The 4,448-nt window shown below is 43.4% G+C and overlaps 1 long non-coding RNA gene across 1 annotated transcript; it reads right to left on the bottom strand.

Moving 5' to 3' along the window:
* Nucleotides 1-1,676: 1,676 nt before the first annotated feature.
* Nucleotides 1,677-3,804, bottom strand: LOC144497875 (uncharacterized). Its single transcript, XR_013498571.1, has 3 exons — nucleotides 3,688-3,804; nucleotides 3,077-3,166; nucleotides 1,677-2,599 (listed from the first exon to the last, which is right to left on the bottom strand). It is a non-coding gene; the product is annotated as an uncharacterized LOC144497875 (long non-coding RNA).
* Between the last annotated feature and the right edge of the window lie 644 nt (nucleotides 3,805-4,448).

Genomic DNA, 4,448 nt, shown 5'->3' with positions numbered 1-4,448 from the left:
TGTAGGTGTGTCAGAGTGGGCAATAAATATTGACCCTGCCAGCGAAGTCCACATCCCATGAACGAATAATCTAAACTCCACGCACTCAGAGACTATATCCCTGAGGGTATATGTTTCAGTACATGCAAGTGTGGATGTATTTGAATATGCCCGAGTTTATGTGTGTGTGGGATTATGTATTTGAGTGTGTTGGTAACTGCAAATGTATGTTCTTGTGAGTGTGTGAGTGTGATTGAGTGTGAGTACATGTGAATTTGAGTGTGTGTGAGTGAATATGAGTGTGTGAGAGTGAATATGTGTGAATGAGTGTGTGTGTGCATTTTTGTTTTTGTGTAGTCGTACCCCAGTAAGTGCCAGGTAAGTATGGAGTTAAGGCCCCTTCCCCCAAAAGCAAAGGGAACAGGTGAGAATGCAGCCGCCGTGTTGGGTAATAACAGCAGCAGACCGATATACTTGTTTGAACAGAATCACACTGGGATGAGGTAATGGGGAAGATGTCCACAAACATCAGCTGATGATTTCTCACTACAGGCTACGTCAGAGAGAGAGAGATCTGTTTCTGATCAGGGAAGAGGCCTTGGGGGTCCTGGACTCACTGGTCTAAAGAAATGATGCACCTTCTCATGCCCTCATGGCTTCACTCAATGCCCATCTTCTACCAATTAATGGTGAAGAGCAGACTGTTTCATCAAGCTAGCACACAAGGTTAGGACAGTGCCAGGTCACTGAACTGCCAGATGACCTTGTTCCCTCTAAGGAGGGGACAAGGAAAAGTAAAACCAATAAAATATTTGTGTGATGCCCTCCTTGGTTGAATACCCCATTGACATTTGACACCCTGGCTGACAAGTGTGCAGGTGACCAATGTTAAACAGTCACTTGATAATACAGAATTTAATCATCGCTGAAGAGAGACATGTTGATGAAACCTTTCAGCTAACACTCATCAGGACAAACACAAGAATACCAAATTTCAAAGGAACAATTTATGCTACAGGACAAAAGGGTGTTGATTGGTTAGCAAGTCAACTCTGATTGGCTGAGGCATTGCCATGGAGAAAGCAATGGGTACCCCCAAGCAATTTACATTCAGTGTAGGGAGTAAGTGGCTTCAGGAGAGTAGGACAGCAAATAATTGGAGACCTGGGGAAGCTGCTGATGGGGAAATATGGAATCCAATCCCCCTCACAGCAGGAGTGATGATCTATCTTGTTGACTCCCCTCACTGGGGAATTGCTCTTTCTGAAGGCATGGCGTGTTTCAGAGTTCTGATGCCTCCAATTTGGATTAAAATCTTTCTGGAGAAGGGAGCCAGGTGAATCGAACCAACACCAACTCACCCCCTCCAACGCACCCCCCCTTCATCAATTGTATCCAGGTCTCTGTTGACTGGCCTCTCCAGGGGATTCAGCAATGATAATGCCATTGAATGTCAAGGGGCAATTGTTAGATCCTCTCTGGTTGAAGATGGTCATTGCCTGACATGTTTGTGGTGTGAATGTTACTTGCTACTTGTCAGCCAAGCCTGGATATTGTTCAGGTCTTGCTGTATTTGAACATGGACTGCTTCAGTATCTGAGGAGTTGCAAATGGTGCTGAACATTGTGCAGTCATCACGAATGTCCTCACTTCTGACCTTATGATGGATGGTCATTGATGAAGCAGCTGAAGATGATTGGGCCTACCCTGAGGAACTCCTGCAGTGAACAGGTTATTGCTAAGCAGATGCTGTTGGATTGTGCTCTTGATGACCCCTTCCATCACTTTAGTGATGATTGAGAGTAGACTGATGGAGTGGTAATTGGCCAGATTGGATTTGTCCTTTTTCTTGTGTACAGGACATACGTGGTCAATTTTCCACATTGTCGTGTGGATGCCAGTGTTGTAGCTGGAATAGTTTGGTTAGGGGCACGGCCAGTTCTGGAGCACAAGCCTTCAGTACTATTGGCAGAATATTGGCAGGGCCTTTGCAGTAACTACAACAAGCAAACTAAAATCAATATCGATTATATATTACTTGTAAGCACCTAATACAATCAACTATAGAATACCTACTCTCCATTAACTTCTTAATATAACTGGAAACACCACACAACGATTATACACTACACCACACTTTCAGCAGCAATTATCACAAGATATTATCACACACAAAATCTCAGCTTTAACAGGATCCCCTCTACCTGGTCAACCAGGCTGAATCTTTCGATGTTCTTTTAAACAAAGTCCCTTCACTTAATCTTCTGAGAATAATCGAATAGACTTCCAGTAGCAAGGCACCCTCTGGTGACTCCTTGGTCTTTAACTTTCCACAAGTCTCGTCTCTTCAAACTAGGAATCCATCCTCACCAGCACTCTTGCTTGGTGGTTAACACAAAAACAGTCTGTTTCCTCTGCATGATAGTTTCCTGATTGACTCCGAGTGCCTGTGAGCCTATACACAGCCAGACCAACTGTTTCCTCCTTTGTGTCCAGGTGTTAAACCTTATACTTATTTTCAGTAAGTTCTGACCTGGGCCTCTGCTCCCATAACAACCAGGTCACATGGGCTTGTCCCCAGGCAGATTCTGTAGAAGGTCACATCCCCATTCCATTTTGCCTTGAATTAAAGGAAACAATTCAAAACATAATCATCTTATGAAGTCCAGCATTCATAACAAAGAGCAGGAGATTTATCCCCAGTACAGTCTTGGTTCAAACATGGACAAAAGAGCTGAACTCCAGAGATGTTCCAGCCAGTATTTATACCTCAACCAACATTGCAAATCTGATTCTCTGGTCAGTTACCCCATTGCTGTTCGGGCACTTTGCTGTACACAAATTGAATGCAGTACTTCCTATATCCAGCTTCTTGCAGAGGCAGAGCAAATGGCTGAGGTACCTACTGAGCACTTTGCATTGTCTTCACCGAAGAAGATGTTGCTGCAAATCTCACAGAGAATCATATTATCTGCTGCATTTCCTTCATTATAAAAATCACTACACTTCAAAAGTACTTCATTAGCAGTAAAGTGTTTTGGGATGTGCTGAGGGCATGAAAGACGCTACATAAATGCAAATATTTTTCTTTCCTTACCCACTATGGGGGAAACTCTTGGTTCTTCCACTAGAAGTTTAGCAAGGGTCAACTGAAGTATCAAAGCAAAATCCTGCCAATGCTGGAAATCTGAAATAGAAACAAAAAATGCTGGAAAAGCTCAGCAGATTTGCAGGCAGCATCTGTGGAGAGAAACAGAGCTAAGATTTCAGGGTGGGGTGACCTTTCATCAGAACAAGATCATCAGAAGGAAACATGCTTCCTGTTGGATTTATTCGTGAGCACCTTATATTTATGGCCCTAGTTTTGCAGTCCCCTGGAAACAGTTTCTCCATGCTTACCCTAACTAATGCTTTTTATAATTTTAATGATCTTTGTCAAGTTATTCAGACATTCTTGTTCCTGATAACAGAACCTCAGCCTGTTTAATCTTTCCAGATCGCCGTGCCCTCTCACGTCTGGTATCACCCTTGTAAAATATTTTTTGCACCTTTGCCAGTGTCTTAATATCCTGTTTATAATATAGAGACCAGAACTGCTCACAGTACTCCAAGTGTGGTCTAACCAAGGTTCTGTACAAGTTTAACATAATTCCTCCCCTATCCTTACAGAGGCATATCTTTGTACATTATTTTTGTGGCCGTATTAACCTGCCTTGTTACTTTTAGTGATTTATGTATCTCTATGTCCAGATCGCTTTGCTCCTCAGCTTCATTTAAATTCTTATCACCTAAGGACTGAATGTCTAGTGTCTTCTCACGGCCCCATTTTGAAATTGGGGAGGGTAAAAAAAGAGAGCGAGGGAGAGAGAAAGGAAGGGAGCAACTGTGAGTAGCTGACTCAACATCAGACAGCTGCTTCACACTGTGTTCCCAGACATGTCAGAAGCTTCCCATATTCAGCTGGTGCTAAATTTAGGTGCTGGATTAAATTACCTTTGCAAAAGTGCTGTGGGGGAAACTGTGAGACGCTGATCTTTTAACCAGTAAACGGTGCCAAGCTCAGGTTGAGTTCTTGCTTTTTTATCCTGGAGGCTTCATAGGAATAGGAGGAGGTCACTCAGCCCCTCAAACTGTTCAATCAAAGCTCAGCTGGTCAATGCCTCATATACTACTGTCTTACTATAGTCTGTAAATATCAGTCTTCACATTTTCAATTGACTCTCCACCCTTCCTCCTGCGATCCAAGCCAGATTTTTTGTTTAGCGGGGGGGGGGGAGGTGTGGGGGGAAGAGTTCTAGATTTCCTTTGAGTGAAGTGCTTCCTGACGTCAGCCCTGAAGAGCTGTGCTCTAATTTTAAGATTGTGCCCCCCTTGTTCTGGATTCACCCACTAGTCGTATTCGTTTTGCCCTGTCTACCCGATCACACCACCTAATCGTTTCCAACACTGTGATCTGTTCACAGAATGTT

The sequence above is a fragment of the Mustelus asterias genome, chromosome 8 (assembly GCF_964213995.1).
Source record: "Mustelus asterias chromosome 8, sMusAst1.hap1.1, whole genome shotgun sequence".
NCBI lineage: Eukaryota > Metazoa > Chordata > Chondrichthyes > Carcharhiniformes > Triakidae > Mustelus > Mustelus asterias.
This window is presented reverse-complemented; position numbering and strand designations above follow the sequence as displayed.